We start from the raw sequence: 17,402 nt of genomic DNA, 5'->3' as shown, positions 1-17,402 counted from the left end.
ATATCTTTGAGCTAAATGAACCCTCCTAGAAGGTCTGATTGACTGAGAAGGTACCACCTTAATGCATGTTCACTTGCAGTAGGCATGCGTTTAGTAGAATGACTCTCAACAGATGGGGAACAAACTGGTTGTTCTCGAGGAGGAATTTGTTTATCTGAATAGACAAAGTCTTCAAATAGCATGTCATTGTGATATGTAGGCAAAATTATATCAGGAGACGAAGAACAATTCACATCCTCTTTAAAAGGAAATTTATTTTCAGTAAAAACAACATCCCTTGAAACAAAAAAAGCTTTTCTATTAAGTCATATAACCTGAAATCTTTTATATTTTTAGGAAGCCGAAGAATAATACATTTAACAACTCTAAGATGTATTTTTGTTCTTGGTTTAGGCAAAACAGAGGCAAAAGCTAAACACCCAAAAACTTTAAGTTGATCCAAAACTGATTTTTTTATATTTAAAACTTCAAAAGGAGTCAAATTATTTAACACTAGTGTAGGTGTAATATTTATAAGAAAAGTAGAATGTAAGATGTAATCCATCCAAAAAATAAGAGGAAGATTAACATGGATTCTCAAAGCCCTTGCAACAGACAAAACATGTTGATGCTTTCTTTCAACTACACTATTTTTTTGTGGTGTGTGTACAAGAATTTTGATGCACAATCCCTTTTTCCCTGAAAAATATACTAGATCAAATTCTTTGGCATTATCAGTTTTAAAGCATTTAATTTTGACAAAAAAACTGAGTCTCTACTAAATGATAAAAGTCAACAATTAACCTTCTTACCTTAGATTTCTCTTTCATAGGAAAAATCCACAAATATTTACTTTTATCATCAACTACAGCAAAAAAAAAATGTATGTCCATATATGCTCTTATTAGGAAATTGGTTTCGTATATCCATATGAATTAAATCAAAACAAGCATTAGTAACATTTTGGCTAATAGGAAAATGAAGTCTTTTATGCTTAGTGTCGTAACCGGTTTTCGCCCGGGCATGAATTTTTACTTGGCGGGAAAAATAAAATGAATAAATAAATGATTTTGATTTTAAAAAATATTTTGGGAGTCGCCATTGACCTGTTTGAGTTAGGTAGGTCAAATACCTAAAAACAATTTTTTAAAATAGTTTTTAAGAAAACATAATTTAAAAGATAAACTGATATGCGTATAACCAAAAAATTTTAGTAAATAAGGGATTTGTGGTCAATTACGTTTAGGGAATGATTAGCACCCCTATAACGCCCAAAATTGATACTCATTAATTATAATTTGTCTCTATTATTGGAAATTAAAAATTCAAAAATATATTTAATTCATAATCCTGTTATTTCAAAATAATTATAAGAAAATATATTAATATATATATATATATATATATATATATATTTATTTATTTTTATAAATAAGATATATATTTATTTATAAATATCAGAAAATGACTTCTAGGTGCTTTAAGACAACCCATTTCTTAATATTAAAAAATAAATAAATATTAATAAAACATTTTTCTAAAAATAATAATAAATTAATATATAATTTATAAAATAAGATATTTATTTATTTAAGAATATCAGAAAATGACTTCTAGGTGTTTTAAACATCTCATTTCTTAATATTGAAAAATAAATAAATATTAAAACAAGATTAAAATAATTTATATTAATATATATTTTTATATAAGCATGATATTTATTTATTTCAATATACCAAAATAAGACATCTAGTTATGTTAAGACTGCCCTTTTCTTAATATTTTACAAATATTATTAATTTTTAAAATTATTCAGATAGTATATATTAATAAAAATAAAATAATAATAATTAAAATATTAAACATATTAAAATATTTTAATACTAAAATAATTAAAATTCAAACTATAGTAAAAAAAGTAATAAAACTTGTATCTAACAATAAATGAAGGTATTAAACTTAATGATTAATTTATAACATATTATTACCTAATTAATTATTTAAAATTTCAGGGGCTAAACATGCTATTTTACCTTATTGTTAATTTAGTGACTAAAATAAACATAATTAAAACATATAATTTAAATGTAAAATATTAAAATTTACAGACCTAATTCGAATTTAGCCTTAATTAATTATCTCGGGATTAAAATAAAATTTATTAAAATTAATACGAGCTAAATAGGTTATTTATATGAACTGATAATGACCAAATTATAAAGTACATAAAATTAAAAGGCATAATTTAAATGATCAAAAATGCTTTTAGTGACTAAATTGCAAAGTTACAAAACTACGAGTGTTGCGGAAAGGGTTTACCCATAATAGAAATTACAAAAACACCCTCCACCAAAACGACGTCGCTTTGGAGAAGGTATATAAACCCCTAAATAGCCGGCCCTAGGGCCATCTTCCTTCATTTTCTTTTTTCACTCTCTCTCTAAAAGAGAGAGATTCGAAACGCTCTCCCCTCTCTCTAAGTTTCCCTCACCGGAGGGAAACTGGCCACCGTTAGCCACCTTATTCCGACGCCAATCGCTACCGCCAACCACCATTCATGGTGGCCAAATTCGTGAAAATATCCCCGAATCACCATTTTCTTATCCTAAGGCTGAATATGGCCTCTATTTCCCCTAAAAATCCCTCGATAACTCTAGATCTACAATAAACCGAGAGTTTTACCTTCGGTTTCCTATGGTTTCCGTCGTCGTTTGAGATCTCTGATGTTAAGCTCCTCCTCTTTTCTCTTTTATTTGCGGCTGAGGGTTGTTGTTGGTCTATGGTTACCCGTATCTCTTCTCTTTTTTCTCGGGTTCTTGGTTGCTGTCCCCTTTTTTCGTTCTTTGTAGGTTCGGTTTTATAAGCCTTGATGATTCTCGTCGGACTATTTATAAGATTGAAGTTCGGTGAGTCACCGAATTATGTGGTGACTCACCCCATAGTTGTGACGTGGGGGGCAGTTGGCTGTTCTAGAGGATTCTTCGAGGCGATGTCGGAGTGTCGGCAACGGCTGGAGGTGGCATCTGGCAGAGGCGGCGCCGTGTGGTCCCTAGGGTTTCAAGCTGGAAGCATCTGGGCCGTTGGATCAAGATTAGATCCAACGACAACAAGCAATGGCGGCTGGGAGTTGAGGGAAACCTTTGATTTTAGGGTTTGGCTGGGCATGGTAGGGTTAAGTCGGGCTTGTGTTATAAACGGGCTCTGATTTTGGGCATGTAATATGTAATAATAATATTTATTAATAATAATAAAATATAATAATAATAATAATTATTATTATTATTATTATAACAATTATAATAATTATAATAATAATAAAAATAAAACGGGCCAAAAATCTAGTGTCTACAGCTGCCCCTCTTTGTACATTCTTGTGTTAACAAGAATAGGGCAAAGACGAAAGGACAATAAATTTTTGTTCAGTTGACTTCTCTTAATTAAGATGGAAATGTTGATCAAGTTCTTCTTTTGGGATTAGTTCTTCTCATTATAAACTTTTCCACTGGGATGACAATTTATCTCTTTTTGTGATGTAATCTAGCAAAAAGTTGAACAAATTCTTCTCATTATGAAATTCTTCTCATTATGGATTTCTTCTCCTTCTTCAGATGAGTTCTTCTCATTATGAACTGCTTCTGGAAATGTTGATTTTCAAAAGAGGGGTTGTTAATTCAACTTCAATATGTGATGAATCAAATTAAGGTCGAACAATTTTTCTCATTATGAACTTCTTCTTCCTTTTCAGATAAGTTCTTCTCATTATGAACTTTATCTGGAAATGTTGGTGCTGATCTATCTCCTTCTGTGATAGAGTCAAGCAAAAGGTTGAACAAGTTCTTCTCATTATGAACTTCTTCTTCCTCTTCAAATGAGTTATTCTCATTGTGAACTTTCTCTGGAAAAGTTGATCCATCGAGTGATGAATTCAAGCAAAAGGTTGAACAAATTCTTCTCATTATGAATTTATTCTTCCTTCTTCAGATGAGTTCTTCTCATTATGAACTCTACCTAGAAATACTGATCCATCGAGTGATGGATTCAAGCAAAATGTTGAACAAGTTCTTCTCATTATGAACTTCTTTTTCATTCTTCAGATGAGTTCTTCTCATTATGAACTCTACCCGGCATGTTGATCCATTAAGTGATGGATTCGAATCTTTGCTAAAATCTTTGAAATTCTGTCAAATATTCAACATGGATAAAATGAATGAAAATGCCCTATTTTGCAAATGTCTAAATATGATGCATGAATGTTAAGTTCATCTTTATTTGATTTCCATGTGGCTAACTTGGTCTTCCTTCACTTGGTCAAAATGTCATTTCAAGCTGGCATTTCTGATTTGGAAGAGCAATCTTTGTGTCTTCTTTGTTTCATGAAAGTCTCAGAAAAATGTTTCATTTATGGAACTCTTGTCGTAGTCAGAACTATGACTTTGATGCCCCATTTTGTCTTTGATAAAATCGGCTTTCTTCATCTGAACTTGTGTAAAAATCCAATAAAGCTTTTATCTTTGAAAGAGAATCTATCATCTTTGAAGAGGAATTTATCATCTTTGAAGAGTGTAGATGTAGATATGCTAAACTCAACAGAGATTAATTAGGAGAGTAGAGTCTGTTCTGATTTGACTCTTGAAACACAACACAAGGAGGATTTATCCTAATTCCTTTCATGTTTCCACATCTAATCAGATCCCGAACAAGGCAACTTGGACCATATCATGTCGAGAGATGCTTAACAACAACTTGTCATTCAACCTTATTTGGCTCCACTAGTTTTTTGTTGTTAAAATTTTAGTTTCCTATTTGTGGAAAAAATCTTAATCATATCTTACTTCTAACCTTGGGGTGTTGAAGAAGACAGACTTCACATTGTATCAATAAATGAAAACCATATGATTGTAACATTGGTTCAACATCAGAATAACTGGTTCGTAAAATATTTAACTACACATTAATTCTTTCCTGTGGTTTCTGCTCAGATGTTCGTAAAACATTTGACAACACATTCATCCTTTCCTGTGGCTTCTGCTCAGATTTTTCAGTTATTGAAGCTCCTTGCATAGTATTCAAAACTTTTGTATGATGTCATAAGACCATTTGAGAACAAAATTGAGTGGGAATACAAATGAGATGATGACGTGTCATGACCTAAAAGTTAGTTAAATTCACAAAATATGCTAGTGCCGAATTGAATAAGAGATACAAACTGCTTTTGATATCATCTCTGGAATGGAAAAGTGTGATATCGATCATGTTTTCTTTATAATGAGTTTTGTAGGAAGTAGAAACACATCAGCTATAGGAGCCATGTACAGAAGGGAGTTCATGGAGTTCTTGCTGATAAACCAAAATAGATGAAAACTCAGTTCACCCTGAATGGTAATGATAACCCCAGTAACAACGGGAATAAGGGTAATATACAGAAGCCAAGCCTCCCTATTCAATGTCATCAAGTAAGCAAAACTGATGTGAAAAACGATTTTGTAGCCTCAACAGCATGATTGAAACTAATTGCTAGGAATCTCAAAGAAATATTTCCAATCATCACCGACACACATAATACAAAATTCAAAGCCAAGATTTTGAGGAACTGAACCCTGGATTGAGTAGTCTGCCTAGGGACCATCTTTATCCATGCAACCGTGATGTAGCTTAACAAAGAACACGCTTTCATGTGACACATGGTTAAGAAGATTGGGTATTTGAAACCATACTTGCTGAGTAGATATTTGTTCAACAACATTATCATAATGTAACTGCCTAAAGAACGAAACAATTATGTATAGTCAGTTTTACTGTCACTATTTCACCATTTTCATTTTCATTCCTTTTTGTCTTATTGGAAATATTTGCTCAAGTCAATGATCTTTCCCTAAGATGATATGGGTCTTCAACATGCCCTAACATTTGCTGATACAAACGTTCAAAATGTATTAATATTCTAACTTCTGATTGAAATGGGCTTTCAGCATGCTTCAGTATTTGTTTCTTATTGATGTTTCAAAATGCCCCACATGGATCTGTCTGAAGTAACCTTTAAAATTCCCCAACATTTGCTGATACAGATGTTAAAAGTGTGCTCAACATTACTTTTTGCTGAGATGAGCCTCCAAGAATGCCCAAATATTCATATTACTATAAGCCTTCAAAATGCCCCACCATTCTATTTCTGGTTGAAATGGGATTTCAAGATGTCCCGCATGGATCTGTCTGAATTGGGCCTTCAAAATACCCTCAACCTTCTAAATTATAAGGCTTACTTTCAATGTTTGTTTGATTTCAATATCATGATCCCCACGAGGCCCACTTTTGACAATGTACTGTTGTGGGTACTTGCGGCTTTATCCGTACCTCAAATCTGTTTATCTTGAATACTCTCATTCTGATGTCACTAAACAGTAGTTGTCAAGTAACTTGAGGAATTATCTTCATGTTGTCACAAACTTAACACGTGATTAAATTTTCTGACAGAAATATCTGAGATATGTGTCTCTTCTGAATGAGATAACCATTTTCTAGATTTGGAGGGTTCTAGTCGGATAGAGTGGTATAAATCGCTTGGTAATTCATTACAGGTCGACACAGTGAACCTTGTTTTTAATGAAGGCTATTTCTGGTATATAATTTTCTCTGATTATGAAGCGATCTTTCAGGATGATTTCACAGATATTGATAGTTCTTCTGATACCGAGGAAGTCCTGAATTCTGATTCTGATGAGGAGAATAAACTATTATACTTGACGAAAATGGGGTACTCAGAGGCTGAGGCCTCAATAACCATGGAGAGATGTGGTCCAGATTCATTAATTGTTGCTCAAATGGCTAAGGCTGATGACGCACTTCTTCTGGTAGAAGATAGGAAGCTATTATGCAATGACCCCAATTACAAGCAAAGACAAAACTCGGGCTATGATTTTTGGAAAAGGAAGAAGTAGAGGAAGCTTGAAAAGAAGCTTCTTAATGAAGACGATCATGCAGTTCATCTTCCAAATCTAATGATTAGTTTTGGGGTTCCTACTGAATCAAATCAGATAACTCAAAGAACACTTCCAGAAGATGCTATTGGGCCTCCTTATTTATACTACGAGAACGTGGCACTTGCTCCAGTTGGTGCTTGGATCGAAATGTCACGGTACTTATACGATGTAGAGCCAGAATTTGTAGATTCAAATTATTTTTGTGTTGTTGCACGGAAAAGGGACTATATTCATAATCTGCCAATTGAGAATAAATTTCCCTTTATTACGCTTCCTCCACGCACCATACATGACACTTTTTCATTGAAAAAATGATGGCCTTCCTGGGATCCAATAACAAAGTTGAAATGTTTACAAACATGTACAGAAAGTGCCAAATTGACAGAAAAGATCCGTAAGGCTCTTGAAGCTTATGACGATGAGCCACCTTCGAGTATCCAGAAGTATGTTCTTTATGAGTACCGAAAAAGGAATCTGGTATAGGTGGGAAGGAATAAAGTTGTTCCTCTTGAACCTAATGAGGTGGAAATGATTCCAGGTTTCCCTAAAAACCATATACAAGGGGGAGGATCTGTTAGAGACATGTTCATTGGTGATATCAATGTCCTGTCTCTTTTCTCTGGGATCAGTTACTGTCTTGGCATATCTTTGAAAACATATGCACAAGAACTAACTAGTAATCGGTTGGAGCAATTGATGAGTAGATTTGACATATTCGACTTATTTGTTGGTGGCATCCTGTGTAACAATCTTACTAGAAGAAATAAACATCATCTGGATGAACTAGAGGATTTTTGTTGGTGCATTTTCTTACAATGACTGCTACAGTGACTGTCTCTTCTACTTCTCCAAGATACTCACTACTATATCCCACTTTTCTTGAACCCTAGAAAGGTTTGGTTGATAGTAAAACTGGTTATCTCTACTTTTGGAATCCTGTAACCAATGTTACCCAATATGAAAGGCCTACAAGTGTAGAATATGTTCCAATGTCTTATTCTGTGCCATATGTCCTTAATTTCAAGTTCAATAATCTTCTGAAGGACATAATGGATATAATCCTGACAAAGAAAATGATCGGCATGGAAGAGGCTGCAATGTTATATCAAGACTTGAGCCAGCATCTTGGTATAACCATAGTGCAAATAGTGGACTTGTTCATTCCCATAATACACCTTAATGGGACTTATAGATCTGTGATTGGAGGATCTGCTAGAGACATGGATTGATGGCTGGGGAAAATAATTTGTCTGGTGAAGCCATCAACATGTGATAAGTGATAATATTTCTTGATAAATTGCCAATAATTTCACAGGAGAGCGTCACAAGTTCAATTCTCCAAACTTTCTGGCTTCTTAGACCACTTACTTTCAAGAAAGTGAAATGTTTCATTATTCTGGCCTCGTTAATTTTTTTTCTTCAATAGAGGTAGAATAAACAACTTGCTTCAAGGACCTTCCTCATTTGAGATTGTCCTGTTTGAAAATGTTTTTCCTCCTTTCTTTATCGAAGAATGAAATAATTTTGTAAAGTCTTGTCTATCACAGGTTCGCAATAAAATCAAATCATAAGCTTGAATTCAAAGAATATCAAGAGAATTATCAACTCTTAAATGTTTGAGAATTATAGCTCTTCGACAAATAATTTGGGTTGGTTTCAGGATGGCTTTCCTATTTTCTATGGTTACATCTATTTAAGATGTCACTCCTCTCTCGCTCTTTGTGAACCTTGTCACATTCCTCACTTTAAGGACTTGGTATTTTAACCGGATGCGTACAAAATGACACAATCTAGCATAACGGTTTCTAGACCTTCTAGAATACTTCCATTTCAATTCTCTTAAATCCTTGATAAAGCAATGTGAAAACATCGATCTAATAATGAAATTTTTGAGTGCTTGTGTGAAGTTGACTATAATAGGTGTTTTGCAACTCCCTTAGTCCATTTTTATTTAGTGACTTTTTGCCATTTTGGCTAGCTGAATTCAGCTTTATTGTATATAATAATATAATCACCTTTATCAGGCTAGTTGAAACTTATCCATAAAGCCGAGATGATTAACCAATTACTCTAGAGGGACAGTTTTATTGCATATAATATAATAGGTTAGCTGAATATTATCCATAAAGCCGGGGCAATTAACCAATTGCTTTAGGGGGACAACTCAAGCATAACAAACTAGCTGAATATTATCCATAAAGCCGGGGTTATTAACCAATTTCTTTAGGGGACAACTAAAGTTTATTATATATATAATAGTATAACATGGGTATCCAAATTTCTTAAGCTTGTTAAGAAGAACCTGTTATAGTCTAGGTGTTTTGGTGGAATTCAGAAAATCTTATTATCAAATGACTTTAGACTAGATTTGTCAAGGTTTCATCATCGAACATCATCAATAGAAAAGCAATCTAGTCATCTTTGCAATGTTACATAAGATGGCCCACATTGTACACCTTTATATGTAAATACCAAGCCTTTTTATAATTTCTTTCAATAGGAGAAGGCTATCTCATATTTGTGGAAAGGGTAGTGTTTGGGTATATTTATTCTGAGGTAAGGTCAAGGGTCCTTGTTTTTCTGGTTTTCAATCCTGATATTTTGTCAAAGATTATAACTCTAATCATTAAGAGCTTTTTAATCCAGCTGATATTCAAAGAACTGCAAGATTGCAAAATTGATTCAATTCTCATAACCTTAAAAGCAACACAAATTTATTTATTGCACAAAAGGCGGAGAAAGGAACAAAAAACAAGCTTAAACAGGATGCTGAAAATAGGAAGATACTACAATGGTAGATAACAACTTCAACTTATTTATTTAGCCTACCCCATCATTCTAGTAATGTTGGGTGTGTAATTGGCCCAAGATTTTTTTTTTCTCATTTGCCCCCCATTTCTTGATTATCTTTTGTGTCAACTCCTTTGGGTAAGCCTTCAAATACACAACTCTTTGTTTCATTCTGAGCAGTCTTCATTATCATCTTTTTCTTCTCTGGATAGAAATTGAGCTCATTTGTAGATTCAGAACAACTTTTACTAAGGATGATAGCCTTGTACTGATTCTGAACACATATTGCGGATGTAATTGGAGTAGTATTCACCAGACTTTTTGTATCCAAACCATTTGTATTGCCCACTGCCTCACTGGTCCTTAGAAAATTGGATATAGGTGTTTGAGGTTTCTTCAGAGTTGCATCTTTCTCATTCATTCTTAAACCTGTGGGCCAGTCTCGAATTACCTCACCTTTTACTTATTTATCATTTATAATAAGAGAGGTATTGAAAATTTAACGTTTTATCTTTGGCTCAAGTACTTTGTTTTCCTCATTCTCTGCGGCATCTACTTCACTTGTTTTGATACTATTATCTCTACTTTGGGGTTTGATTCCTGATTGTTTGACCAAAATAGACTGACTAACATCCACTTCTATGATTCCCTAAACCAAAAGGTCTTGAACCACTCGTTTGAAGTTACCACAATTCTTAATGGAGTGCCCTCGTGTTCCAGAATGATAGTCGCAGAAGACTTTCTCATTATACCATCTCGGGTAAGGAGGCAACAAAGGCTTAGCCTGACATGGGGTAATAAGTTGGTCTTTGAGTAACTCAGGATATAATTTGTTGTACGAAATTGAAGGAAACTTTTATAGAATTTCCCTTGACATCACTGTCTCCTTACAATTGTTTACTTTGCTCTCTTGAAGACCTTGTGACTGATAATCAAAATGTTTGCTTTGAATGTTTGATTCTTGACCATCATCATGAGACAAACAATAATTCGAACATTTCTCTTTTTCGACCAGTTCTGAGTTTTTTAGAAGCTTAGGTTTCCCATCTTTAAAACATAACAATCCCTCTGTTATAAGATCTTGGACTTTTAATTTGAAAGTTATACAATTTTTTGCAGAGTGACTGAAATCTCCAGAATGATAATTTCATAAATCTTTGACATTTTGCCAACTTGGATGCCAAGAATAAGCTCTAGGAGGAATGGGTGTTATGAGATCATTTTCAAAGAGAAAAGGTACCAAGTATGAATATGAGATTGGAATTGGAATAAGAGGTATCACTTTATTTTTGCCTTTCTTAGCTTTCTTCAATGGCTTTTGAACCTCTTCTATACTTCGCTTCAACTTGATCTCTGTCACTTTTTCTGGAAGCTTTATTGGATTTCCACATCTCTTGATAAGTTCTTGGTCATTTGTTTCTATTGCATCAGTTATATCATTCATAATCCCATTAAAATCTTTCACAACAGGATCCTCTAAGGGTTTCTCTCCATGGATTACAATATTCACCAGGTCAATCAATTTGGTTAGTTGTTCCTTTGAATCATCCTGGAACTTTTTTACTTGATCAGCCATCTCTTATTGTGTCTCGGTAAATTACTCTTGCAGTTTCTCGATTATACCAACCCTTGCTACAATCTCATTCATGGCTATTATCCTTCTTTAGGAAGACCAAGTTAGCTCCACTTTGATTTCAAAAATTCTGCCATGGAATTCTCCACGAATTATTCCACGTTGTCATGATTAAATGCATGTAAAATAGTTTGAAATAAAATGTAATTATGCAAAGATGCAAATGCAAAAATGAAAATATAAATACAAACGTAAAAACGAAAAAAATGCAAATGTAAATATGTTAATGTAACAATAAAAATGTAAATTGTGCAATACAAAAGAAAACATAAAAGTATAAATGAAAATGCAAAGATGCAAAATGAAAATGCATGTATGAAAAGGTGTTACTCAAGAGTGATCATCTTAGAACAGATTTCATTGAACACAAAAGTTTCCGTGCATCAAACAAAACTTTACATATAGGAGACAACTTTCAGTCCTAACTTCAACAAAAATTTACATATAGAGAAAAACTTTCTCTCCTAACTTCTCTAAAGCCAAGTTAGTTTCCATTAATGCTCAACAGTTGAATTATCACCCTGCTTCAATTCACTGTAAAGTCAGCTTGGTCTATCAGCTTATGGCCGTATTGTTTGTCTGGACTGCAGCTTCTTCCATGACATTATCTTTTTCCTTCATCTTCTGTGTCAATTCTCAGAGTTGCTTATTTTCCCTTGTAAGATAACCTTTATGTCCAAGAAGTTCTTGGATAAGATCTTCATTTATGTTGTAGTTCTTTTCAAGTTTGGTAACCCCTGTTATCCACTCTTCTGGAGTGTTTCCTATGCCAGCTTTTTGAAAGGCTTGACTGATCTTTTGGAAATCGTCATGCATGATTTCTACTTCTGTGCTCGATTTCTTGTTTTGATCCTTCAAATAACATACTTGAGCTTCATAAAAACCTCCTCTACTCTGCGTGTCCCGACTGATACTCTTACCGTAGACTGCTTTTGGTATCAATCTAGTAGGATCTTTGTGTAATACTTTTGGTATTAATATAACAGGATCTTTGTGTGCATTGATCGCTTCTATCCTCAGAGTTTCTTCATGATGTCTTTCCTTGGATGCATCATATTTTGTTTGATCATAAAATTTTTTGTCTATTTATGAATTCTTTCCAATTTGATAAACAGTCTTTTAAGTCAACACCTTTTGGTTATGCCATGATCATGCAATATAAACAAAAGAAATCAATATAAAACAAATTAGAGAAAAATAACATGCATGGGAAAAATAAGAAAAAAATAAAATGGTTATTTCCAATTATTGGAAAGGACAAAATCTATCTATCCATCCATCTATCCATCTATCCATCCATCCATCCATATATCCATCTATCCATCTATCCATATATCTATCCATCCATCCATCCATATATCCATCTATCCATATATCCATCCATCCATCCATCCATCCATCCATATATCTATCTATCCATATATCCATCAATCCATCCATATATCCATCCATATATCCATCCATCCATCCATATATCCATCCATCCATCCATCCATCCATCCATATATCAATCCATCCATCCATCCATGCATCCATCCATCCATCCATCCATCCATCCATCTATTTATCTATCTATATATCCATGATGATATAGACAAATGAATAAAGTTTGGATGAGGTAAAAATAGTATGAACAGGTGAAAAATTATAGATGTGGTGAAAGTTTTAGTGAAGTGATGAGGTCAATAGAAAAATATTACTGTAGCAAAAATTTAATTTGAACTTTGGTGAATGAGATAAGACTTGACAACCTCACACAATCAAGATTCTATAGGGGTAATTGGCTAGGTTTGCTATGATGAAAGTTTATTCTATATCTAGAATGGTCTGAGTATTTTATGTCTATGTTGCCTAACAGGATTTACAAACAGTGCTCCTAGTCTATCTCTAGTAAGGAACATGATAAAACTAATGTTACAACAATACCTTTCAGCGTGAGCTGTAACACTAGCTTATCAAATATGTTATATCCCTTTTAGTTGAATGAAACCCTTTCGTTATCTCTAAGACAAATCAAAACCTAACCATCCCGGTTTAGTTCCCTTGCTCACGTAGATCTAGCCTAACTCTCTCGATATTAGGCATCTATACTTAGAAAATGACAATTTCTCAAAGGTTCTTATAATAATAAGCATTTAAAATATAAACAATGAGAAAAACAACATTTAAACATAAAAATACCTTAACATTTCACTAACATAAAGTAAAAACTAATCCAAGCAAACCCACACTGTAACGCCCCGAATTCTAGGCTAGTAGTTTTAGGTTTACCTGAAAGGCAAGTGGACCTTGCGGAAGTCATATTTTAAGTCATTGGGCCAACTGTGGGTTTGATTAGTATGGATCGGTCCTATTTGGAAATAAAGAGGGTATTTTTAAATAATAAGAAGAGAATGAGTGACTGAAAGAGTAATTATCCTATTTTTAGGATGAGAACTTTTATATCTTTCATTTCACATTCTTCATTCATTTTTCTTCCTATCTCATTTCTTCATTTCCTTCTCCCTAGCACCATAGCTCAAAGGTGAGCTCTTGATCCCTTCCCACAATTCATTTTTGTTCTAAATTCAAAGCTTGGGTTCCTTGTTTGCAAGAGAAAAATGAGAGTTTTCATCCAAATCACAAAGGGAAAGAGTGTAGCTAAGAAAAAAGCTTCCTTTTAGGATTTAAACATGAAGGTAGTGTATTTCTAATCCTTTAGAGTGTTAAGGCTTTCATAAATATGATAGTTTGCTAGGATTTGAGTATTTGAGCTTTTAGGGTTTTAAACTTGATTTATGCCATAGACGATGGATTTGATGAAAAACATATGTTTTTAAGACACTTTATAACCCTAATTAGATCCCTAAAGTATCAGCACACGATTAGAAATGAAACTATGGCCTTAAGAGTGATTTTAGGTGTTTTTTGAGCCTAAATAAATCATTTCTGGGTTTGAGTATCGATACTAGGATGAAAAGTATCGATACTGGATGAATTGGGATAAATATTAAGGTTTCCAACAAGGGTGTATCGATATTGCCATGGGGATTATCGATACTCTAGGGCAATATCGATACTCAGGGTAACAATATCATACTTAGCCCTATTTTCAACTTTCGAATGCATTTCTTTTACTGATACTCACAGGGGTTTCGATACTTGACCCTAGGGTATCGATACTACAAGTAGAGTATCGATACTACTCACATTGGATGATCAATTTAGATTTGATTAAGGTTTGTAATAGCTAAGGATGGCCTGTAATGGTAGAACATAGTCCATGGGGGACGTAATTAACCAAAATAGGCTAGAGACTCTCGTACGAGTAGGTTACAACCAAAGTAACCATAACAGACGTGATGCGTCCAAGTATATTCAGTTGAGCATGTAAAGGATGTCTAAAAATGAAGGATCGTTGAAGAGAGTGTATCGACAAGCGGTACGACCCATGAATTAGATTATGAAATAGTAGAAGCGTGTACTACAAGAATGAAAGAGAGTTATGGACATAAAGTTGTCCCTTTAATTCATGAGTGAATTGAGGGAAAACGTAGTAATAACGAATAGAATATCGCTACCTAGAAATAAACCCGAGTCGGGTATCGGGCTAGCTAGTATTATAGTCATTAAGCATAACAATTGTCGTGATGTCATAAATGAGTAAAGACTTCTCTAGAGTTAGAGTAGTGACTAAAATGCCTTTAATTAACGAACAACCATATCAACATAGACTCTCGTAGGAGTATATTACAACCATAGTAACTATAAGAGACGTAATGCATCTAAGTATCTTCAGTTGAGCACATAAAGGATGTCTAAAACAAAGGATCATTGCAGAGAGTACTAACAAGTGGTACGACCTAGGAATTAGATTATGAAACAACAGAAGCGTGTACTGCAAGAATTACATGCAATGATGGATGAGCAGTTGTACCTTTAATTCATGAGTGAATTGAAGAAAAACATAGTAAGAACGAATAGAGTATCACTACCCAATATCATAGTCATTAAGCAGAAAACACAATAGTCATTATGATGTCATGAATGGGTAGAGACTTCTCTAGAGTTAGATTAGTGACTAAAATGCACTTAATTAAAGAATAACCAAATCAACATAGATTATGGGTAGTAATAGACTAATAAATCCTTGCTTAACGTTCTAGATGAGAGAACAAGTGAGATAGCAGCTAGGGGGACCAATAAACCAGATTAGTATTAACTAAGAACAACTAGAAACAGTAATAACTAGGATAATAAAATTAGCCTTTGTGTGTGACACTAAAAAAATAGTTAGGACACCCGAGTTAATTTAGCAGTAGGACGATTGTCTTATCTTTCAATGTGTCCAAGTATATACCAGTCAGTTCCAAAGCACTTCTCTTGCCAGTTGGGCGCAGATACCCTAAGACTCGACGAAGTAAGTTGGTTGGGTGTACGTTTCTGATGTAGAATTCTAGATCTCACCCAAGAGTACCTTAGGGTATTCAGGCAGGTTAGAGGGTGAGATGCATGATACCTAAGCCACACCATGACGCTCGCCATAGCTTGTGTGTTTGTTGTGATGTGTTATATAGTAGTGTCAGTGGTAGGCTAAAGGGATGTGTGCTCTGAGATGCATACCCTTATCCATATCTTGATGTCTACCACGGCCAGCATATGACACATCAGGTTCAATGTTGAATTCAGATAATTCACAGTAGAGTCAGTATTGCATTCAAATAGTGTACATGAGTATTAATATCACATTTAGATAATGTGCAACAGAGATCGTCATTAAGGTTAGCGACCCTTTAGAGGTGTACTCATGGTGAAGCCCTTAGCATAAGATTAAGGGAAGCATGAGACATCCTGCTTTAGTGATAAAATAGTTAAGCCTTAGGTATGTAGAACTTGATCTAGATCATGAATGTACCTACGACTTAGTACCATCTCTGCTGCATGTATGTGTTTATGAAACTATTAATGCTACTCTATATTAGCAATTATACTGTTGGGCTTTGAAAGTTCATCATTCGGATATTTTTCGTTGGCAAGTCAATAGCTTGAGCAATTCATGGAGCACCGTCATAACATGACTTTCAACATCTCCTTTAGAGTATTGTACCGTAGCTTAGTGGGCATATGTATTCATATAACCTTACTCATGTATTCAAATTTATGGGAAAGAGTTTGTATCATTTTATAACATTTTATTTAAACTATGTGTCATGGAGCTCCAGTTTATAAAATGTTTTATAACTGATATTTATGTTTATCGTTGATACCATATAGTATGTTTTACAAGAAAACAAACATGTTTTAAAAATTAGGGGTTGCCTCGGTGGTCCAATTTGACACTTTAGGCTCATTCAGGTTTAGTGTGTTACATTTAGTGGTATCAGAATGTCACGTTGAGTCGTTTATAGGACCTAGTGGTTAGTTTTAGTAAGGTGTTAGTGAATATATGCCCCTAGGTACTTAAAGTACTTGTATAAGTCTGGAATCCTAATAGTGCCTCAAGATAGGATAGAGAGGCAAGCCTCTCATCCCTATAAAGTTAGTAAAGAGTTAATGCCAAGGGAAAATGATATTAGAGTCTCGTTAGGTGCGAGAGTTGAAGAGGTGACCTTCTTTAGAGGTTTAACTTCCACTCTCAGGGAGGTAGCAGACATTATTCCTAGAGCACATACAGTTCAAGTCAGCCAACCAAGGTGTGTTACTGCCAATAGAATTCTAGTAGAGAGAATAAAGAAGTATCAGACAGTCAACTTCTATTGTTCAAGAGGTGATGGTCGAATTCAATCAATCATTGGTTAAGAGAGAGACTGTGAGAACTTTAAGACAACTTCACACTACCCAAAGGGTGAATAGGAGTGCGTCACTACTTTACTCAAAGTGATATTATCGGTTGGTGGAAGATTGTAGAGATGGCTCTACAACCAGAAGTACGTACGTGGAATCAATTCCCGGGAGTAAGAATATTATAGATGCGTATATAGATGAATTAAGACTGCAGTTTTCATAGCTAGTTTAGGGTATCATTTAGTGAACAAACGGGAGAG

The 17,402-nt window shown here is 34.1% G+C and overlaps 1 pseudogene; it reads left to right on the top strand.

The window, feature by feature from the left end:
- Positions 1-2,968: 2,968 nt before the first annotated feature.
- Positions 2,969-17,157, top strand: LOC120182916 (annotated as a pseudogene).
- The last annotated feature ends 245 nt before the right edge of the window (positions 17,158-17,402 follow it).

The sequence above is a fragment of the Hibiscus syriacus genome, unplaced genomic scaffold (genome assembly GCF_006381635.1).
Source record: "Hibiscus syriacus cultivar Baekdansim isolate YM2019G1 unplaced genomic scaffold, ASM638163v2 tig00112738_pilon, whole genome shotgun sequence".
Taxonomy (NCBI): domain Eukaryota; kingdom Viridiplantae; phylum Streptophyta; class Magnoliopsida; order Malvales; family Malvaceae; genus Hibiscus; species Hibiscus syriacus.
Note: the sequence above shows the minus strand (reverse complement) of the source record. Positions and strands in the feature narration are given on the sequence as shown.